The 25,074-nt window shown below is 35.0% G+C and overlaps 1 pseudogene; it reads left to right on the top strand.

Moving 5' to 3' along the window:
* The first annotated feature begins 5,029 nt into the window (after positions 1 to 5,029).
* LOC122907456 lies at positions 5,030 to 21,250 on the top strand (annotated as a pseudogene).
* Positions 21,251 to 25,074: the final 3,824 nt, after the last annotated feature.

The raw sequence follows: 25,074 nt of genomic DNA, 5'->3' as shown, positions 1-25,074 counted from the left end.
ACCTCAAACAAACAAACAAACAAAAAAAGCTTAGGGAGTTCATTACTACTAACCTGCCTTGCAGAAATGCTAAAGAGAGTTCTTCAAGCTGAAATGAAAAGAAACTAAATAACCATGCATAAATATATGAATATGTAAAACTCCATGATAAAGGTACATACATCAAGTAAGAGGATGTAAGATCCTCTTACATCAAAGTAAGATCCTCTAATATTATAATGATGATGCATAAATCACTTTCAACTCCAGTTTAAGAGTTAAAGGACAAATGTTAAAAACCGCTGTAATTAGGGGCACCTGGGTGGCTCAGACGTTTGAATGACTCTTGGTTTTGGCTCCGGTCATGAGCTCAGGGTCATGGGATCAAGCACACTCAGTGTGGAGTCTGCCCAGGATGCTCTCTCTCCCTGCCTCTCTCTCTCTTTCTCTCACTCTCCCTCTCTCTCAAAATAAATAAATAAATAAATCTTAAAAAATAGCTGTTAACTACAATAATTTGTTACTAGATTCACAATACCAATATAAATTGTAACATCAGCAACTTAAAATGTCACTGGAGAAGACATATGCAGTTTCTGTATGTTACTGACATAACTTGTTATCAGCTTAAAATAGGATATTATACTGTAATAGATTTTATATAAATTTCATTTAAGTTCAAAGAAAAGTAAGATACAAGCAGTAAGATACAAAAAAAAAAAAAAAAAGAAAAGAAAAAGAAAGAAATCCAAGCATACCACTACTAGCCTTCACATCTCAAAGGAAGACAGAAAGAGAGGGATAAAGAACCAAAAGATCTCCCAAACGGTCAGAAAACCATTAACAAAATGGCAATAGTAATTTTTTATCAATAACTGCCTTAAATGTAAATGGATTATATTTTTCAAAAAAATTCACAGACTGGCTGAATAAAAATACAAAATCCCATGATACACTGCCTCCAAAAGTCTCACATTAGTTCTAAGGATACACAAGCTGAAAATGAAAGGATTGAAAAGATATTCCAAGAAAATGTAACCAAAAGAGTCTAGGAGAAGCCATATACCTGTAGCAGACAATACAGACTTTTAGTTAAAAATGGTCACAAGGGATAAAAAATGTCATATAATGACAATGGTCAATTCACCAAGACATAATAATTCCAAATACTTAGGCATCCAATATTGGCACACCTACATATGAAAAGCAAATACTAAACAAGCTACGGAGAAATAAACAGTAGTACAGTAGGGAACTTAATACCCCACTCTCAACAACAGATAAATTTTCCAGACAGAAAATTAATAACAAAAGAGGAGACTTCAAAAAACCTACAGAACAAATGAACCTAACAGATACATAGACATAAAGATATACATATAGATTAGATGTAAATATAGATATCCAGAGAGGGATATGGATATAGATATATAGAATATTCCATTCAAGAGCACTAGGATACATTCTTCTCAAACATGCATGAAACATTCTCCAGTATAGATCATATTTTATGCCATGGAATTAGACTGTACAAACTAAAGAAGTTAGAGATGACATCAAGCATCTTTTCTCACCACAATGGTGTGAACTAGAAATCAATACCAGAATGAAAACTGAAAAATTCACAATCATGTAGAAATTAAACAACATACTCCTGAATAAACAACAGATTAGGAAGTAATCAAAATGGAAATCAAAAATATCTTGAGCCAGACAAACACTGAAACACAAAATACCAAAATGAGTAGGATGTAGCAAAAGCAGTTTTCTTTTTTTAAGATTTTACTTATTTATTTTTCAGAGAATTCACAAGTAGGCAGAAAGGCAGGCAGAGAGAGAGGAGGAAGCAGGCTCCCTGTGGAGCAGAGAGCCTGGTGCAGGGCTGGATCTCAGGACCCTGAGATCATGACCTGAGCCAAAGGCAGAGGCTTGACCCACTGAGCCACCCAGGCACCCCACCAAAGTAGTTCTAAGAGGACGGTTATAGCTATAAAAGTACCTATGTTAAGAAAAAATAAGATCTCAAATATATAACCTAACATTACATCTCAAGGAACTAGATAAAAGAACGAGGCAAAAAATTAGCAGAAGGAAGATAAAAAAAAATTACAGCAGAAATAAATGGAATAGAAACTAGGAAAGTAATTGAAAACATCAATGAAACTAGGGTTGGTTTTATTTTGAAAAGATAAAATTGACAAATCTTAACATGAATTAACCCAGAAAAATGAGAGAAGACTCAAATATAATTCCAAATGATAAAAGAGACTTTATGACTGCTATCACAGAAATACAAAGGGCCATAAGATCCTGCTGTAAGCAATTATACTCCAATAGACTGAACAACCTAGAAGAAATGGATACATTCTCCTGGCTAAGGGGGACACCATTATTGCTGAGTACTTTTTTGTTGGCTCACTTTCATAGATCAGCGATGATATGTGCATGTTGCAGTGGTATTTTATTCCATCATCTCAAGAAAAATAACATGATCCTGAGGAAAAGAAAGCAAATTTTTATTAACATATAATGTTTTATTTGCCCCAGAGATACAGATCTGTGAATCATCAGGCTTATACATTTCACAGCACTCACCACAGCAAATACCCTCTCCCTGATGTCCATAACCCAGCAACCCTATCCCTACTCCCCCAAACCCCCGGAAACCTTCAGCTTATTTCCTGAGATTAAGAGACTCTATGGTTTGTCTCCCTCCTGATCCCATACTGTTTCATTTTTTTCCTTTCTACGCCCTATGACCCCCCCTGAATATCTGAGACCAGAGGAGCACAGTTATATAGTAAGCCATAGGAATGAAACAGCGCCCTGTTTTATGAGACTTCCCTGTTGATGGTTAATTAATCACAGAGTCCCTAAAAATTCAATAGAGAGACACCATTTTAAAGTGCTGCTTGACATATAGTGTAAGGAAAAAATATGCATCATAACTCAATTCACAGTCATGAAAATTCATGGTCTTTTTTTCTAGAACTAAGCTGGTACTCAGACCTGTAGTCCCCTGACTAAGGTGCAGACTATGTCTTTCCTCAGAAAGTCATACAGTCATATTTGTATTAGTCATAGCTGTATTCAGTGAATCTTTCTTCAAGAGTTCTACATTTTCCTGGTGACTATAAACTTGAAATAGATAAATAACTATTCCTTTTAGGGATATTAGATACTAACAAAACATGGAGCTTATGTTGACCCTGAGAGACCCAACATGCCACTGAGGCCCAAGACTGAGAAGACAGACTTAACGAGTTAGGGCTTAGATACAGATTTAGCGCAAGCTCATTTAACAGTACATCCAGTGGAACCATGGATCCACTGGTAGTCCCTAGACTCATTAAGTCAGGGGCACTAGAATAGTCAAGACCATTCCTAAGTCCCAGTAACTGCCCACCCACTTCCTATTTATAGGATCTACATGGCCCAGACTAGTTGATACATAAAATTAACCATTTCACGATGGAAGAGCAGAGGCACAGGAACGGGAAAGAAAACATGCAAAATTTCTCTGTAGCCCTATTCACAGTATCGTCTACTGCTTTGATATTAAACTAAAGGTAATACGGTCTCTTCAGTGAAAATTCAAACATAGAAATATCATTGAATCTGTCAGAGATAAAAAGGTATGATTCCTATCTTGGCCCATTTATCTAATTACTCTCAAAAAGAGTCATTTGTGAGGTGGAGAATGACAATTGATTACTACAACCATAAACAGATGGTGATGCCAATCAACCATAACTCAAGATCTGTTACCTCTTGAGTAAATCAACATAATCCTGGAGTGCTGCCATTAACTCACTAATAACTGAAATCCACAGCACTTTACTTTTACTAAATGAACACTACCCTTTATTAACTTACCTCATTCTGTCACAGTACAGTTCAGAGAAACTTTATTTACCCTGTTAGCCATCTTAGTTTAGAATTTTCCAAAAGAAATCAGGAATTGGGTATTCTACTTATTTGGCCAAGTGATTCCAGAACCATAAGCCAGCTACGGGCAGGCACTGTGTCTAAGCTTTAATTTCCAGAACAAAAAACAAAAAACAAAAAACAAAAACAAAAACAAAAAAACCACCTTTATTTGGTCCTTAGCAGACATCTAATAAATGTTCTCATAATACGTGACTAAATAAGTGAATTACACAGACACAGAGATGGGCTCACTAACTCAGTGTAAGTTCCCTGTAACTATATCTGTTTGTAAGGATATTATACTCTCAAGAAGAGGTCCTCAGAAAGAGAGACTGGGATAATTTCCAGTCTTTTGCTTCAGGTACACAGAAGAGAAAATTATATAACTGCCTAGATATGTTTCAAGAATTTCTAAAGTTCTAAGGTAGGCCACAAACTCTCAACTTATATAATATGTATATATTAATATGTATATGTATATTTACAATATAAGTACACATGTGTATATGTATATTGTGATTTATAATAACTTGGGTTTTTATATATATAAGGTAAGATGTATATATACATATATACCAGCTAAAGACAAAATTAAAATTTATCTTAAGAAACTTTGTTTTTATGTTTTTTTCCAATATCCAGGATTTTTTAAAGATTTAATTAGAGATCCTTGATAGGTATTTTTAGTTATGCTCAAATTTACCCTCTTTATTCATTAGTAAAGAAATAGTTATTTATAAAATTGAATAAAATCAGACCTACAATTTAAGTTTTATTATAAAAACTTAGAGTACCTAAATACCCCACTGCTTTCCTGAAAATTTAGTACTATATGTAGCATAACATTTTTATAAAAGCATTATAAAAAGCACAACTGTTCAGAGCATTAAGAAGACTTCTATCAAGAATTATTTTCCAGAGGTCTGCTGGGAAAATATCAGAGGAGGATGCTACTAAGCTCACTTCATTCCACAGATACACCTAGATAACACTCACATAAGCATAAACAACCCAGAAAAGAATCTGGGACTGACAGAAGAAACTCCAGAAATACAGGTAGACAAAAGCCCACATCAAACAAGGTTGGGATTGTGAAGACACTCTGGGAGCAACAGACACCATGGCTGTCCATGGTGGGGAGGATGCCAGTGATACAGAAAAGGGCAAAAACGATCTTTCACATCTTGGAGTTATTGAATGGGTAGAGGAATCCCTGAAATATTTGCCACAAAAGAGGGAGAGGTGAAATTTCTTGAGTTATTATAACCAATGGGATTTAAAGCCCCTATTTCTTCCTGCTTACTTTTGGTAGGTTGTATGTTTCTAGGAATTTTGTTTTCATAATATTCTGTTACAAGGTTTGTATTACTGTGGTTGTTGTTATTTCTCCTCTCTTGTGATTTTGTTTACTTGGGTCCCCCTTCTTTTTTCTTTTCTTTATTTCTTTCTTTCTTTTTTTTTTTTATTTTTTTTTTTAATGAGTCTGGATAGTTTCACCAATTTTGTTGATCTTTTCAGAGAACCACCTCCTGGTTCTACTGATCTGTTCCACTGTTCTGTTTTGTTTTTTCTTTTACTTTCTATATCATTTATCTTCTCAATCATTATTATTTCTATCCCCCTACTGGTTTGGGGCTTTGTTTGTTCTTTTTCTAGCTCCTGTAGGTGTAAATTTACGTTGTTTACTTGAGCCTTTTCTGTATCTATATCTTTATCTAGATCTATGCATCTATTAAGTCCATTTTCTCTACAGTGTTTTTGAAATCTCCTCCTTTATTATCACTTTTCTGCCTGGATGATTTATTTGTCATTGAGAGTTGGGATTTAAGTCCCTACTGTACTGCTGTTTATTTCTCTTTAAATTTGTTTAGTATTTGCTTTGCATATGTAGGTGTGCCAATGCTGGATCCCTAAATATTTACAATTATTACAAATATTAATACAAATATTACAATTATTAACTTACCCCTTTATCAGTATATAAAATATACCACTGTGGTTAGAAAAAAATACTTGATTTCATCTCAAACATCTTTAGATTGTTAAGACTTGTTCCATGACCTAAGATATGATCTATCCTGGAGAACTTCTTGCAAGCTTGAGGAAGATGTATCCTGGTGTTTTGAATGAAATGTTCTGTTTATGTGTATATACGATATCCATATCTATATATCTGTATCTATATCTTTATCTATTTAATGAAGGACAAGATGGCTTCACAGGAGAATTCTGGCGAATATTTAAAGAAGAGTTAAGGGAGACCTGGATGGCTCAGTCAGTTAAGCATCTGCCTTCAGCTCAGGTCATGATCCCAGGGTGCTGGGATCAAGTCCCACATCAGGCTCCTTGCTTGGCGGGGACCCTGCTTCTCCCTCTGCCTGAAACTCCCCCTGCTTATTCTCTCTCTCTCTCTCTCTCTTTCTCTGACAAATAAATAAATTTTTAAAGAAGAGTTAATACCTATTCTTCTCAAAATATTTCAGAAAGTAGAAAAGAAAGGAAAACTTCCAAATTTATTCTAGGAGGCTGATACCACCCTGATACCAAAACCATATAAGATACTACAAAAAAAAAAAAAAAAAGAGGACTGCAGGCCAAAATCCCTCATTAATATAGATCCAAAAATCCTCAACAAAATATTGGCAAGCCAAATCCAACAATACATTTTAAAAATGCAGAAAAACGATTCAACAAAGTACAACATCCATTCTTGATAAAACCCTCTGCAAAGTAGGTCTTCAGGGAATATACCTCAACATAATAAAGCCTTTACATGAAAAACCCATAGCAAACATCATTCTCAATAGGCAGAAACCAATAGCTTTTCCGCTAGGATCAGGAACCAGACAAGGATGTCCCCTCTCACCACTTTCATTCAACATAGTACCAGAAGTTCTAGCTATGGCAGTCAAACAACAAGAAGAAATAAAAGGCACTAAAATCAGCAAGGAAGAAGTCAAACTTTCAATTTGTAGATGACATGATACTAAATATAGGAAACCTTTAACACTCCACCATACAACTACTGTAACTGATAAAAATGAATTCAGTAAACTGGCAAGAGAAAAAAGATCAATGTGCAGAAATGCATTCCTGTAGGGGTGCCTGGGTGGCTCAGTGGGTTAAAGCCTCTGCCTTTGGCTCAGGACATGATCCCAGGGTCCTGGAATTGAGCCCCGCATCGGGCTCTCTGCTCAGCAGGGAGCCTGCATCCTCCTCTCTCTCTGCCTACTTGTGATTTCCGTCTGTCAAATAAATAAAAAATATCTAAAAAAAAAAAAAAGAAAGAAATGCATTCCTGTAGACTAATGATGTAGCAGCAGAAAGTGAAATTAAGAAAACAATCCCATTTAAAAATGCACCAAAAATAATAAAATACCCAGGAATAAACTTAACCAAAGAGATGAAAGATGTATACTCTGAAAACTGTAAAATACTGACAGAAGAAATTCAAGACAATGCAAAGAAATGGAAAGACATTCCATGCTCATGAGTTGAAAGAACAAATATTGTGAAGATGTTCACACCACCCAAACCAATCTACAGACGCATATCAAAATACCGACAGCATTTTTCACAGAGCTAGAACAAATAATCCTAAAATGCAAATGGAACCACAAAGGACCCTAAATAGCCAAAGCCATCTTGAAAAAGAAAAACAAAATTGGTGGTATCACAATTCTGGATTTCAAGTTATATTACAAAGTGTTAGTAATTAAATCAGTATTGTACTAAAAGAAAACAAACAGTATGGTATTGACATGAACAGACATTAATGACATCAATGGAATTGAACAGACATCAGTGGAATCGAACAGAAATCCCAGAAGTAAACCCACAATTATATGATCAATTGATCTTTAACAAAGGAGGAATGAATATACAATGGGAAAAAGACAGTCTCTTTAACAAATGGTGTTGAGAAAACCAGTCAGCTACATGCAAAAGAATGAAACTGGACCACTTCCTTTCATCATTCACAAAAATAAACTCAAAATGGATTAAAAACCTAAATGTGAGAGGTAAAACCATAAAAATCCTTGAAGAGAGCACAGGCAGGAATTTCTATGACATCAGCCATAGCAACATTTTCCTAGCTATGTTTCCTGAGGCAAGGGAAATAAAAGTAAAAATAAACTACTGGGATTACATCACAATAAAAAGCTTCTGCACAGCAAAGGAAACAAAAGACAACCTGCCGAATGGGAGAAGATATTTGCAAATGACATATCAAACAAAGGGTTAATATCCAAAATACATAAAGAACTTCTAAAACTTAACACCAAAACCTAAATAATCCAATTAAGAATGGGCAGAAGACATGAACATGACATTTCTCCAAAGAAGGCATCCAGATGGCCAGCAGACAATAGAAAAGATGCTCAACATCACTCATCACCATGGAAATGCAAATCAAAACTACAGTGAGAAATCATCACACACCTGTCAGAATGGCTGAAATCAAAACACAAGAAACAACAGGTGTGGTGAGGATGTGAAGAAAAAGGAACCCACACACACTATTGGTGGGAATGCAAAGTGGTGCAGCCACTGTGGAAAACAGGTTGGTGGTTCCTCAAAAATTTCAAAACAGAACTACCCTATGATCCAGTAATTACATTACTGTGTCTTTACTCAAAGAGTACAAGCTTTTCTCAAGAAACAAGAAAGGTCTCAGGTACACAACCTAACCCTACACCTAAAGAAAACACTAATTTAAAGAAATATGTGCACGTCTATATTTACTGCAGCATTAGTTACAAAAGCCAAACTATGGAAGCAGGCCAAGTGCACATCCAATGATGAATGGATAAAGAAGATGTAGTATGTATAAACACACACACACCAACACACATACACATACACAATGGAATATTACGCAGTCATAGAAAGAATATCTTGCCATTTGCAGTAACATGGATGGAGCTACAGAGTATAATACTAAAGCAAAGTAAGTCAATCAGAGAAGGCAAATACCATATGATCTCACTCATATGTGGAACTGAATAAACAAATGAGCAAAGGATAAAAAAAAAGAGAGAGGGAGAGAAACCAAGAAACAACAGAAAACAAAATGATGGTTACTAAAGGGGAAGGGCGTGGGGAATGGATGAAACAGGTGACAGGGAGTAAAGAGTATACTTATGATGAAAAATAAATAAAGTATTTAAAAAATTATTTTCCATCCACATCGAAATGTGTAGTCAAAGTTTTTGAACTCACCTCTAAACAATTTGAGTAGCTTTCAGCTGTACAGAACTAAATACAAGCAACTTTACTTCATCAATATTTTCACATAAGTAGAAATCATATTTAAATTATAAAGTATAATGATAATTTTCAAAGATTTTGTAGTTTGAATGAATAATGAACTGGAAAAAATTTAGGAATAGACTTTCATTAAAAATTTAGACAAAATATAATTCTGTTACTAAGTAAAAAATGTCTTTTTTAAATTCAAAACTTTAAGAAGTTTCGAAAGTGTTTAATAATTAGAAATTATCCTGGGCACTGAGAAAATTTAGTTCCCATGGAAGTATTGTTATAATTCTGCTACATAACAATAAAAAGAAAATGTGTACTGCTTATGCATCTGAAGTCAGCTGGGGTGAGTTAGGAGACTCTTTGATCATCTTATCTGGATTGAATGGTCGAGTGGTCTTCATTGGCCTTTTCTGAGACCTATATGGTCGCTCCCGTCAATCTGTGTTTCATCCTCCATTAGATTATCACAGTGTCTTAATCAACATTCTTCAGAAAAACAGAATCTATATAGCATGTACATATGTGTGTGGGTGTGTGTGGGTGTAAAGGCTGAAATCCAGAAAGTTCTACTGAAGTCTGAAAGTAGTCCACTACAGCAAGAAGAGCCAACACTGCAGATGAAGTTCAAAGGCAGTCTGCTGGAAAATTCTCCCTTCTATCCTACAGGCTGTTGTTTAAGTTCTATTCAGGTATTTAACTGATTGGATAGGGGCTGTTTGCATTATGGTGAACAATCTGCTTTACTAAAAGTCCACTGACTCAGAAATTAATTTCATCCAAAAAGATCCTCACAGAAAGACCCTGAATAATGTTTGACAAAATATCAGGATCTGGGTGTCTCTGATTAGCTGATACATTAAAATTAACCTTCACACATGGGAACAGCACAAGCATGGGAACACAGGAGAAAATACGCAAAATATCTTTGAACATATTCAGAACTGGTACAACACCATTTCTGCCACCATCTATGAAATCAAGTAAGTCACAACACCAGCCCAAGTTTAAAGAACGGGGAATGGGGTGCCAACTCTTCAGGAACATCAAAGTCATATGTCAAGGTATATGGATACAGAAAGTGGAAAACAACTAAAGTTATTAATGCAATCAGTCTAAACGCTTTTTTAAATCTTTGGTATGATTTTATTTTAACAAATGCATCTTCATTGCCTGATTTAATCATATGCTTAGATGAATAATTCAGGATGCTTTGTTACTAGTAAGTCCAGATAATATTTGTGAGATTTGAACTTAAAAAGTATCTATTCTTGCTTGAAAAATGGTTAACAACCATATTATATAGCACACCAGATTTGCAAGTTAGAATTTTTAACCACTATAGCAAAAACAGTAAGCCAGATGTTTAGTCATCTATCAACACTTTTGTGACCTACAGAATATGTAGTGTGAGCAGACTGAGCATTTATACACTTTATGCCCTGATTTAAGGCTGGATCCCCAATGCTTAATGATTATACAAATTTAAATAATGAGCATTTAAATGTCATGTTTTTGTCCTGAAGTGATGTTCCTCTTTTTTTCTTCCTTCATAGATCATTTTATGGAAGGAAGAGGTTACAAATTTCTACATGAATGATGCCAAGGAAAGCTTAAAAAAATGAAGCAAAATAAAAATAATTTCATATAAATATCGACAAAAATTTTTTATGTTAAGATAAATTTGGTAATCATTTGGTTTTTCAAATATTGGCTAAGCCATGAATAATGTCAAAGTGAAAAAAAAAGAAAAATTATATATGAAACATTTTCTGATAATTTCTGAAAATAAAAAAATATGATTAAAGTCAATAGAAAAATATTTGTAATTGTTATAAACTATGTATTTTTTCATTTTTATTCTCTGTTGGAAATCTTAATCTACTTTGATATTTTAAGAATTATGCATGAGGAATATTTTTATCATGCTTATTTGAAAAGGCTTTATTTTTATCATTTTATTTTTACAATTTCCTGTTTTCAGATTTCAAATTTATTCTTCCTACTGGTGAGAATATAAATTCTAAGTATGAATAAATTATACATACAAACAACCAGATGTAAAGAAAGGTAGTATACAAATAAATTATACTTACAAGCAGCTGGAGCTCACCAAATAATTTGGTATTACAAATTGGTTTTAAGTACTAATTTAGTGACTCATAATATTCACAAAGATAACTAACTCAACTCCAATAAAATGATTCTCTATTATACAGAGATACATTTTTATCATATAACTTCATCTTATTTTAAACAGTATTCATGTCACCATTTTCAGGACAAACCCATGCCCCTTTTTTTTCTAGAGTCACATACAGGAAGCATCTGTTGGTCTCTTAGTTTAATTCATGATACCTGCTAGCATCATGAAAGCAAACAAATGATTTTTGAAACTTAACTCGAAGTCACGAGTAGTTGCAAAGATTTAAACACATGTAAGAACTTCTTCCATTACATATAATTTTTCTCCAGTCAGCCTCATCCTAGAAAATTCCAAATTGGGCAAATAGATCAATCATATCAGAATACATAAGAAGAATAAACTTTAAAATTAATCTTCATTATCAAGTCAAAGATGTTTTTTTTCTTTAGACCTATATCATCTGGATATCATTTCTTTGTAGGATTTTGCCATCTTTTGAACTAGTATAATATAATTATTCCATAAATGTACCAAATAAATCAGAGGCACCTAACTTTCAGGCAACTATGTTATCACTCTGAAATGTTTCAGATCTTCATATAAAACATTTCAGACTACATAAATCCTATGTACTAAAGGAAATAAAGGAAATACTCCAGGCCTGCAATATAATTAAGAACTGGACTATAGTACCAAAAATATATTATTTTCAAATATATTCCTCTATATTCCATCTCTTAAAATGGGTAAGGGACATTATAGAATCTGGGAAAAGATAATCTTCAACATAAAGGCTAAATGAGAGACTAACATAAGCTAAGGAGGAGTTGTTAAGTTAGGGAAAAATAAAAGGTAAACCATGAAGCAGTGTTACACTGATTTTGGTTAGAAAGATCTCGATGCCACAATTGTCTCTGACATTACTATGTGGGTTTGAGGACCTAAATAAAATTTTCAAGAACTTTAAATTTCTTCCTGTCAGGACCGATCATAATAATAAAGTTTTAGAGAAAATTTGAGAATTAAATGATAACTCATACGGATTATTTGGCACAAAGTAATTCCTCAATATGTGGTTACTGCTATCCTTTATATTCTAATCTTTACTGGCACAGGAAATAAGTTGGCCTCTTCTAGTGTTGTATCTCCAGACTCTAGAATAATTCCTGTAACATCACGTGCACGATAAATACTGGTGAATGGGTTAATAAATATATCTGGCAAGCACAAAAAAAAAAATGGGAAAAGAACAGATGAAAATTTAAAATACTACATTTCGGGGCGCCTGGGTTGCTCAGTGGTTAGGCCTCTCTGCCTTTGGCTCAGGTCATGACCTTAGGGTCCTAGGATCAAGCCCCACATCGGGCTCTCTGCTCCACAGGCAGCCTGCTTCCCCCCATCTCTCTCTGCCTGCCTCTCTGCCTACTTGTGATATCTCTCTCTCTCCCAAATAAATAAATAAATAACTCTTTAAAAATAAATAAATAAAATGCTACATTTCTCATTTCTACATTTCTTTTAATTAATTGGAATGGCTTTACTTAATAAGACATGTTGAACAGAAAGGTACTGTCCCATTTATCTCTAATCATTTATTATATTAATATACTATGAATTAATGTAATTACCTTAATTTATGGGAAATCCACATGGGAAATGACATTCCAACAAAAATGATAAACATTCAGATACAATAAAAAAAAATACTGTGTAATAAGGGAAAGATTTTTAAACTGATTCTCAGGAACTTAATAACTTATCCTTGCCCTATCTGGAATTTACTTTGTTTATGCTTTTTACTTTGTTTACACTTTTTAAAAATATGACAATTTCTTCAATGGTCATTTCACCTCTGGTCATCACACAACTATCTTCCACATTCTCCTATTTCTTGGTATAGCTATTCCCCCAGAATTCCATATTAATGTGTTTACTGCACTGATTTTGCACATTTATCTCTTTTTACTCTTTCCCTGATATTTTCTACACACTTTTGTATCCTCCTTTTCACTTTGGGAACTCTTGAATAATACAATATATAAATCTAGGGCTTTAAATTAAAAAAAAATACTTAAAAAATTGGTGGGAGAACTACCATAATGGTGAATTAGAAAGTTCGAAGTAGGGGCGCCTGGGTGGCTCAGTGGGTTAGGCTGCTGCCTTCGGCTCGGGTCATGATCTCAGGGTCCTGGGATCGAGTACCGCATCGGGCTCTCTGCTCAGCAGGGAGCCTGTTCCCTCTCTCTCTCTCTGCCTGCCTCTCCATCTACTTGTGATTTCTCTCTGTCAAATAAATAAATAAAATCTTTAAAAAAAAAAAAAAAAGAAAGAAAGTTTGAAGTACCTAAAATATCTTAGAAAGTATTCTCTCCTAAGTCTGATTGCAAGCATTTGAGAGATAACAACGAAATAAAAACTGTTAACAACAGCCAGGAAAAGAAGAAAGCCCAAAGAGCTAAGCTGAGCATTTGAGGTCATTCTTCACTACCTTTCCAGGAATTTAGAAGGAGGTAAGTAAGACACAAAGAAGCTAAGCAATGGGGGCGCCTGGGTGGCTCAATCGGTTAATTAAGCTTCTGCCTTTGGCTCATGTCAGGGTCTCAGGGTCCTTGGATGGAGTCCCACACTGGGCTCTCTGCTCAGCAGGAAGCCTGCTTCTCCCTTTCTCTCTGCCTGCCTCTTTACCTACTTGTGATCTCTCTCTGTGTGTCAAATAATTAAATAAAAAATTTTAATTAAAAAAAAAAAAAAGAGAAGCTAAGCAATGATTCTGAAAGCCTCATGAGACAGGGAGACAAACCTGGTAACCAGAACCTGGCAAGGGAAGGCTAGAAAAACCACCCATAATTTGGATTGAACACCCTAAAGCAAAAATAAACAGAGGTGAACAAATATTTCTCAGTAATTTCTCAAAGTATAATTTCTCAAACCGGACTAAAGCCCAGAGTTTTAGCATTTCACTTCCCAAAACTAAGTTGAGAAGAAATGGGATGGCCAACTGGCAGAAGGATATAGCTATCCTACCTGAAGGAAATAATCTCATGCAGACTTTGGGTTATTCCTACAACTTTTTATGTATAATACTACCACTCAATAAAAACAATAAAAATGGAGCACACATGAAGAAAAATCAGATGAATTAGCCCATTGATAAAGAGATGGTAAAAACACACTCCCAAGGGACTTAGATGTAAGATTGCTCAAAGCCTAAATTTAAAATAACTATATTTAATAAGTTCAAGGAAACTAAACACTTAAAATTCCAGCACAGAATAATAAACATTTGATCTACACACATCATAATAAACTGAAGTTAAAGATAAAGAGAAACCTTAAAAGTAGAGTAAAAAGCAGATTTTCAAAAGTGACAAAATAAGTACCAAGGTTTCAACAGAACCAATGGCAACATCAAACAATACAAAGGTGAATTAATAAAGTGAGGAAATAAAATTAACTGTCAGTGTGCTAATAATAAAATTAAAATACAAGTACTGTAGGTATGGCTTATACAGCTTGTAAAAGTCACACTTAAAAAAAATGTATAAAGTAGAAAGTGAAGTGATATAAAGATAGATCATGCAAACACTACCCAATGAAAATTTGGGAAATCTGTTATCATAGAAAAAGTAGCTTCTAAAGCAATAAGCATTAGAGATACTTATAGCATAATAAAGTATCATACATTATGTTGAAAGAATTTTACATGTATTGCTCAATAACTAAGAAGAAAAATCTATAGGATAAAACAGTTTTGAAAAACAGAATGTAAAAAAAAAAATAGTAATATAACTCCCATTTATAGAAGACAGCACCCAACCACTGTGAACAGATACTATTTCCAAATGCAAACAAGATATTTAACAGAACTCATCATATTCTGGGCCAGAAAACAATCTCAGCATGTTTTAAAATGTAACATGTTGATTCTGTTTTCTAACCAAAATGGGATTAAGCTCTAATCAGTGATGAAAAGCTCTAGGCATACCACATTATATTTAGAGAGCTGTAAATGATTCCTTTAAAAAAAAAATGATTCCTTAAAAACTATGTAAAAAATTTGTGGTTGACGTCTGCTTCAAGCCAGTCACGATAAACTTTTATGAGATTTACCTACCCTCTAAACAATGAGGAAACTGAACCAAATATTTTTTTAAATGGTTTTTATACATTGGACCAAAACCATCAAAGAAGTATGATTACTAACAAAAGGAAACAAAAGAGGCATAATACCACATAATTTTAAGACTTTATTATAAAGCAACTAAAATCAGAGTGTAATTTTGGTATAAAGGTGGACATATCCATCCGCAGAAAGAACAGAGAGCCCAGTAATAGGCACACACGGAAATGAAATTGATTTTTGACAAATCTGGCAAGGTCATTCATTGTGGAAATGATAATGCTTTCAACAGGATTGTGCGGAAACAGCTTTGCCCATATGTAAATAAAACAAAAACAAAACTTAAACACATCTGAAATCATACACACAAAATAGTAAGATGTAATAGATCAAAGACCTAAAGATATGCACTATCAAACATCAAGGAAAAATATGAAAAGAAAACCTTTGTACATTTGGATAAGGCAATGATCTATTAAATAGGCCTCAAGAAGCATGAGAGAAAAAGATGATAAATGTACTTGTTCAAAATTAAAAATGTGCCCTTCACAAAGGCAAGCTATGCATGCCCCACCCATGTGCACACACATAAAAAGGCAAACTAGTAAGAAAGTATTTACAAAATATATAGTTCAGTAATACACTTATATTTAGGATCTATAAAGAAGCATTACAACTCAGTAATAGGGCAAACTATTCACAATAATAAGATACTTTATGAACAGATACTTTATGTAAAGATATATAAACAGCAACTAGACACACAAAAATATGTTCAATAACACGGGCCTTTAGGGACACTCAAATTAAAAAGACCATGAGACATGATTATATATCCACCAAAAGAGCAAAAATTAGAAGCAGAGACAAAACCAAGTGTCGGAGAAACTACAGAACCACTAAATTCTCTTAATAATGCAAAGCATCACAACCAGTTTAAGAAATAGCTGATCAGTGTCTTTGAAAGCTAAAATTAACATTCACAGCAAGGCACACAACTCAGCAAGTCACATCCTATATATTTATCAGAAAGATGTGAAAACCTATGCTCATGAAAAGATTTGTACTCTAGGGATGCCTGGGTGGCTCAGTTGGTTAGCCGTCTGCCTTACACTGGATCATGATCTCAGGGTCCTGGGATTGAGCCCCTATCCCCTGCTCAGCAGGAAGTCTGCTTCTTCCTCCCCCTCTGCCAGCCCCCCCTGATCACGCTCTCTCTCTCTCTCTCTCTCTGTGTCGCTCTCTCTCTCAAATTAATAAATAAAATCTTTAAAAATAAAAATAAAAGGAATATACTACTTACATCCTTAAAAACTATACCCAATGACTGATTTTCAGCAAGCTTATGCTAAGGGAAACAATCTAGATAAAAAAGACTACATATGGCCTGAGGAGGCTTCCACATATATAAAATTCTCAAAGAACAAATCTAAAATAGTAGAAAAAAGATAAACTGTTTTCAGAACAGAGGGAGCAGAAAGGGAGTGACTAAAAAAGGAATAAGGGAACTTTTTTAGAAAGTGGAAATATTCTAAATGAGTTTTTGGTGGTGTGTATTCATTTTTTAAGGAACCTCAAACAGCATACTTATAATTAATTTTATTGCATATAAATTATTCCCCAATAAGACACATTTTAAAACTGTAAAATCTAACAAACACAAACTTCTTCACATACAGAACTTGCTAAAACGAAAATCCATCATCGTAAGTGGAAAAAGGGCTCCAAGTTAATGAACTAAGATTCCATCTCAATGAGCAAGTAAAAGACAGCAAATGCATATTTAACTAGAGGAAGAAAGGACAAAGTAAAGACCGGATATATACAATCGAGAAAATGGAAAAGTCGAAAGCTGTTTCTTTGGAAAAGACTCTGAGATACCGGTGAATCCCTTAGAAAGATGGAAGACAGAAGTGAGGAGATACCATAACCAACATCCAGAATAAAAAGAACACTCACTATACAACCTGCACATATAATAAATTCATAGAGTGTATTTTAAACACAATTTCATGCTTAATTTGAATCTCAAGCATATTATACAAATCCCTGGAAAATCACATCATGTAATACTGACATAAAAAGCAATCAAAGGGGCGCCTGGGTGGCTCAGTGGGTTGAGCCGCTGCCTTCGGCTCAGGTCATGATCTCAGGGTCCTGGGATCGAGTCCTGCATCGGGCTCTCTGCTCAGCAGAGGGCCTGCTTCCCCTCCTCTCTCTCTGCCTGCCTCTCTGTCTACTGTGATCTCTCTCTGTCAAATAAATAAGTAAAATCTTTAAAAAAAAATAAAAAGCAATCAAAATCTATAAAATTGTTAAGAAAATCATCTGTAATTTAAAAACGTTTAATAAGAAATGTCAGACTCATAGTTTTCAAGAGCTCTTCCAAACATTTGAGGGAATATATTACACAACAAACTCAATACAGATGTAAAAATTCAGAATAACCTCGATAGCAAAATCTGAAAATAACATTATTAAAAGGAAATTATAAGTGACCATACCTCCTAAATTGATGCAAATGTTTAAAACTTATTTGCAGAAACTAGGAAAATGTAAAAATATGATTTTAAAAGTCTAAATTGGATATATTCCAGGAATGCAAGATTAATATAACATTGAAAAATCTATTTTTACTTTAAGGAGTTTCACCTCCTTAAAGTAGGATAAAAATATGCAATTATTTAAACATATTTAATACGCCTATTTTTGGCAAAAAAAAATATAGAAAACTAAAAACAGAATTTAAGGTCTTTACCTAATAAATATAATCAATGAAAATTTATCCACACTTCAAAATCAAAATGTGACAATGACACATGCCACTGTTGTTTCTATTAAAAGTTATGCAGGAGGCAAAAAAGTAAGAGAGTAAAAAATTGAGGAAATTAAGTAAATAAAAATATAAATGTTAAAAAGAAAAAATTAAAATATCCTCATATGAAGATGACATAAAGTGCATATAGAGTCCAAAATAACATGTAGATAAACTATTAGAATTAATAATTTTTGAGGTCAACAATTAAGTTAAAATATATACAATCATTTCTCTGTGCACCAAAAAAATTATTTTAACTGGAGGTTTTAAAAATCATGTCTTTTCATAAGCACTGAAATCAAACACTGGGATCTCAGGTTTCCAGTTCTGCAATGTAAGGAAGTTTGAAAGATGCCACTCTTCCTAACCACAAGTAAAAAGCTAAACACATGAAACAATCAACAACTTCTGGATCTGTAAGACAGAGGAGGACAAGAAGCAAACAACTACCCCAAAGACTGGAGAGACAAACGGAATCACCTAATCATGACTTACCGAGCAGAGACTCAGGTGGAAACTGCCTCAGGACTAGATGCCAAGGTCAGAAAACATGAACTGTAATCAATTAACTACTAGAAGCTCAGTGTGGACAAGTTTAACAGTTCAAAACTCCAGGGGGGAATCCAGTCACAAATCATAAAATCACAAGATTTGCCCTCTGGAGAGCTGCAAGTTTCCACAGAGCAGAAAAAGATCTCCTCCAACTTCAGGGAGGGGGTAGGGGAAGAGAACTACTTTGAAATACACCAGAACATTCTTAACAAGCCCTGTCCTCAGGGGAAACTAGTTCACCAAAGCCTGTATCTTCTGGGGCTATTAGCAGAGACTAACCACCTTGGGGTAAGGGAAAAGTCCAACTCCAGCCCACTCTTGTCTCCATATCCCACCTAAGGGAAACAAAATGAAACAAAACAAAGATACCATTGTTGACCTTCCAGAAACAGGCTCACGAAAACATCTGAGACCTAATCACAGAACTCCAGAACATTTATTCCTTCACCCCTTCCCACGCCTGTCCACCACCTTACTAAAGACCTATTAACAGCATTTCCTTTTATCTAGTAAATCATATCCACACATAGTAAAAGGCGGGGGCGGGGGGGGGGTGGGGAGGACCATCTGAAGAGACAAAGCAAGCATCAGAACCAAACGCAACAGGGACGTTGGAATTTATCAGACTAGAAATTTAAAACAACTGTGATTAATATGCTAAGGTCTCTAAAGTATAAAGTAGATAGCAAGCAATAACAGAAGGTAATGCAAGTATAGATATAGAAAGCCTCAGGGAAGAAAAAAAGAAAGAAATGCTAAAGATAAAAAGCACTGTAACAGAAATGAATACTTTTGATGGGCTTATTAGTAGACAAGATACTGCAGAGGAAAATCTCTAAGCTAGAGGAAAAGCCTTGAAAACATTAAAGCAAAGAGAACAAAGATTGAGAAAAACAGAAAAGAATATCCAAAGACTGTGGGAAGGACTGTGGGAATATCCAAGGACTGTGACTGAAGGAAAAGAGAGAAAGAACAGAAGAAATACTTGAAACAATGATGATCAATTTCCCCCCAAATTAATGTCAGCTACCAAACTGCAGATCCAAGAAACTAGGAGAATGTCAAGGAGGATGGGGGCGGGGGGAACCCACACATCTACACCCAGCCCTATCATTTACAAACTACAGAAAATCAAAGATAAAATCCTGAAAGAGGCGGGGGGGCGGGGTATTAAAAAACAAATCAAAAACAACTTCCACCTTACCTACAGAAAAATAAAGAAAATAATTACATCAAACTTCTCTTCAGATACGATGTGAGCAAGAGGAGCTTGAGGTGAAATATTTAAAGTGTTGAGAGGGCACCTGGGTGAATCGCCTATTAACCATCTGACTGTTGATTTTGGCTCAGGTCCTCATCGCAGGACTGTGAGATCCACTCCCACCCAGGTGGTGCTCCTCACTCATTGCAGAGTCAGCTTAAGATTCTGTCCCTTGGGGGCGCCTGGGTGGCTCAGTGGGTTAAGCCGCTGCCTTCGGCTCAGGTCATGATCTCGGGGTCCTAGGATAGAGTCCCGCATCAGGCTCTCTGCTCTGCGGGGAGCCTGCTTCCTCCTCTCTCTCTCTGCCTGCCTCTCTGCCTACTTGTGATCCGTCTCTCTGTCAAATAAATAAATAAAATCTTTGAAAAAAAAAAAAGATTCTGTCCCTTGCCCTCTGTTCCTCCCCCACTCCATCACGTGGGTGGACACACATGCTCTCTCTCTTTCTAAAAAAAAAAAGAAATAAAAATAAAGGGTTGAAAGGAAAAGAAAAAAAAAATCACCAACATAGAATTCTGTGCCTTGGAAATTATCTTTCAAAAGTGAAGAAGCAATAAAGATTTGCTCAGAGAAATAAAAACTGAGGTTTTTTTTATGATTTTATTTATTTGATAGAGATCACAAGTAGGAAGAAAGGCAGGCAGAGAGAGGAGGAGGCAGGCCCCCCACTAAGCAGAGAGCCCCCTGTGGGGCTCCATCCCAGGATCCTGAGATCATGACCTGAGCAGAAGGCAGGGGCTTTAACCACTGGCCACCCAGGTCCCCCAACTGAGGGGATCTTTTGCGAACAGACCTGACCTGCAAGAAATGTTAAAAGAGACGGACCACCTCCGAGCTGTTTCCTGTCAGTAACAGAATCACCACGATTCTTCAGAGGCTCTTCAGGTTCTCCTCTCTTATTAGGTCTGTAGTCTCAGCTTATATTAGGAGGAACGTTAGTGTGACAGCAGTAGCACTTAATAAGGAATTGTTCCTGTAGAGAAACCCTTCCTGAACAGGATTGGAGAATATAAAAGTAAGCGACAGGCGTCTGGAGAACCCGTTGATACTGGCCCAGAGTACAAGCAAGACCTAGACAGGGAACTTCTTAAGCAAATGTACAGTAAAGCAGATATGGGTATGTTCCTGGACTTCAAATTTGAAGATCCTAAATTTGAAGTCATCGAAAAATGCCAAACCTGAAGAAATAATATAAAATTTATTTGATAATTTGTCCTAGATTAGTTGTACAACTGGATCAGAATAAATTTCTGATTTCTCAGAATGAGAAAGTCGTACGGTAGCTCATTTCTCATTTCTCAACTGCCAAAAAAAAAAAAAATTTAAAGAACTTTTCTAATTCAATTTTTTAATTTAAATTCCATTAATTAACATATAATGAATTACTGGTTTCAGAGGTACAGGTCTGTGATCCATCAGTCTCACATAATACCTAGTGCTCATTACCTCATACGTTCTCTTTAATGTCCCTTTGTTTTTGTTCACTATGATTAAGAATCTCTCATGGTTTATCTCCCACTCTGTTTTCATCTTGGTTTTGTTTTTTATTTTTTCTCCCTCTTTTCCTCTGACCTTCTGTTTTGTTTCTTAAATTCCACGTATATGATAATTGTCTTTCTCAGATTGTCTTATTTTGCTCAGCATAATACCCTCTAGTTCCATTCCACATCATTGGAAATGATAAGATTTCACTTCTTTTGATGGCTGCATAGTATTCCTATATATATAAATGGATATATATATATGGATAAAGAAGATGTGATTATACATACATATATATAAAGAAGATGTGATTATACATATATATAGATAAAGAAGATGTGATTATACATACATACATATAGATACATACAGATGTACATATGTATGTATGTATGTATAATCACATCTTCTTTATCCATTCATCTGTTGATGGACATCTAGGTTCTTTTTATAGTTTGGCTATTTGGACATTGCTCCTATAAACATTAGGGTGCACATGCCCCTTCAGATCACTACATTTGTATCTTTAGGGAAAAAACCCAGTAGTGTGATTCCTGGGTCGTAGGGTAGCTCTATTTTCAACTTTTTGAGGAACCTCTGTGCAGTTTTCCAGAGTGGCTGCACCAGCTTGCATTCCCACCAACAGTGGAGGTGGGTTCCCCTTTCTTCACATCCTCACCAACATTTGTCATTTCCTGACTTGTTGATTTTAGCCACTATTGACTGGTGTGAGTTGGTAGGTATCTCATTGTGGTTTTGATTTGTATTTCCCTGATCCTGAGTGATGTGGAGCACTTTTTCATGTGTCTGTTGGCCATCTGGATGTCTTCTTTCCAGAAATGTCTGTTCATGTCTTCTGCCTATTTCTTGATTGTTTTGTTTGTTCTTGGGGTGTTGAGTTAGATGTACTCTTTATAGATTTTGGATACTAGCCCTTTATCATATCATGATATGTTATTTGTAAATATCTTCTCCCATTCTGTAGATTGTTTTTGGTTTTGTTGACTCTTCCCTTTACTGTGCAAAAGCTTTTGATCTTGATGAAGTCCCAGTACTTCATTTTTGCCATTGTTTCCCTTGTCTTTGGAGACATAGCTAGCAAGAAGTTGCTGCAGCTGAGGTCGAAGACGTTGCTGCTTGTGTTCTCCTCAAAGATTTGATGGATTTCTGTCTCATATTTAGGTCTTTCATCCATTTGGAGTCTATTATTGTGTGTGGTGTAAGGAAATGGTCCAGTGTCATTCTTTTGAATGTAGCTGTCCAATTTTCCCAACACCATTTGTTGAAGCGACTGTTTTTTCTCCATTGGACTTTCCTTCCTGCTTTGTCAAAGAATAGTTGACCATAGAATTGAGAGTCCATTTCTCTATATTCTGTTCCATTGATCTATGTGTCTGTTTTTGTGCCAGTACCATACTGTCTTGATGATTACAGCTTTGTAATAGAACTTAAAGTCTAGAATTGTGATGCCAGTAGTTTTGGTTTTCTTTTTCAGTATCCCTCTGACTGCTTGGGATCTCCTCTTGTTCCACACAAATTTTAGGATTATTTGTTGAAGCTCTGTAAAAAAAAGTTGATGGTATTTTGATAGGGATTGCATTGAAGGTGTAGATTGTTCTAGGTAGCATAGACATTTTAACAATATTTGTTCTCCCAATCGATGAACATGGAACATTTTTCCATTTCTTTGTGTCTTCCTCAATTTCCTTCATGAGCATTCTGTAGTTTTCTCAGTACAAATCCTTTGCCTCTTTGCTTCAGTTTATTCCTAGGTATCTTACGGTTTTGGGTGTAATTATAAATGTGATAAACTCCTTAATTTCTCTTTCTTCTGTAATTGATAGTATATAGAAATGCCACTGATTTCTGTGCATTGATTTTATACCCTGCCTCTTTGCTGAATTCCTGTATTGTTGGGGTTAATGTAAAGCAGGAACTCAGCCATAATACCAGGCTTGCTAAAATGTAACACAAAGGCAGGCAAAGGAAGGTTTCAGAGAAGTGCAAGACCACTCAGCCCTTGGAATACCGCAGGGAGTTGCCTTCCCAAACTTTCCTCGCCCAAACAGCCACTCTGTGATCTGAGAGATGTATGCATTGTCCCTTAGGCTATGTTTAGCAAAACTGGCAAATTAGCATATCATATCTTTTCCATAAACAGATGCTGCTAGTTTCAATAAGACCCCTTGGTACAATGCATACACTTGAGAAACAGTGATAAGGATTTGTGATTATGCTGAAGGGCCAAGAAAAGTAGGAGCAAAGAAGAGCAAAGGGTCTTCGCCTTTGAGCATTGACCTCCTTGCCTTCTCTCTTTAACAGCAAAGTTTGGAGTAATCTTTCATTGGTGGGTATAGGGATTGCTGGCCATTCCCACCACTATATGTGTTCTAGCAATTTAAGGGTAGAGACTTTTGGGTTCTCCACATAGAGTATCACATCACCTGCAAAGAGTGACTTCTTTAGAGAGAAGGAAAATAATATTGGTCAGAAACATGAATCTACATAAACTCAAGAAGAGCATCAAAGAAGGAATAAGTGAAGATAAGATAAAACCTTTTATTTTTGTTTTAGTTACATTTATTCATTTATTATTTATTTAGAGAGAGAGAGAGAGAGAGAAGGAATGTGAGCAGGAAGAAAGAGAGTGAGAGGAAGAGAGAGAGAATCATAAGTGGGCTCCATGCCCGGATTGTGGTTCAATCTCATGACTCTGAGATCATGAGCTGAACCAAAAATAATGGCAGCAAATACAAAATAGTTAGAAATAATGCCATATATGTATAAGATCTATATAATGCAAATTATAAACAATGCTGGAAAAAATAAGCTCTAAATAGAGAGGTATACTATGTTAGAAGACACTATATTGTTAGGATGTTATTTCTCCCTAAATTGATCCAGACTCAATTCAGTTCCAATCAAAATCTTATTTTCTTTTTTTTTAGGTTTTTTAGGTTGTCTTTTTTTTTAATTCACCTAGAAATGGAAGGATCCAGAATAGCCAAATTCATTTCCATATTTATAATCAGTTAGTTTTTAACAATGAGGCATAGTGAAAGTCATTGAAGAAACAGTATTTTCAATGCATAATACTGGAAAATTAGATACCCATATGCAAATAAAATCAAATATCAATTGCAAAAAATATATCATGACCCATACTTTGAAACAGAAGTAACTCAAATGTATTATAGATCTAAATCTCTAACAATATATAATTAATAAATATATATAGATATATATATAAAAAATAATCTTGTGACTTTAAGGTAAGGAAATAGTTTTTAGATCCCCAATAAATAAAAGATCCATTTAAAAAAATGAAAAATGGACTTGATTGAAATTAAGAACTATGTCTCCTTTAAAGACAATGTTAAATGGTTGAAAACATCAGCTGAAGACTAGAAGAAAATTATTTGCAAACTACATTTTTGATAAAAGGCTTATATCCACAATACATAAAGGCAACTTAAAACTTAAATTTTAAATATCCTTTAACTGAAGTAATAAAACAAAGGCTC

The sequence above is a fragment of the Neovison vison genome, chromosome 5, assembly GCF_020171115.1.
Source record: "Neovison vison isolate M4711 chromosome 5, ASM_NN_V1, whole genome shotgun sequence".
Lineage (NCBI taxonomy): Eukaryota > Metazoa > Chordata > Mammalia > Carnivora > Mustelidae > Neogale > Neogale vison.
The sequence above is the reverse complement of the archived record's forward strand: the minus strand, read 5'-3'. Positions and strand labels throughout refer to the sequence as shown.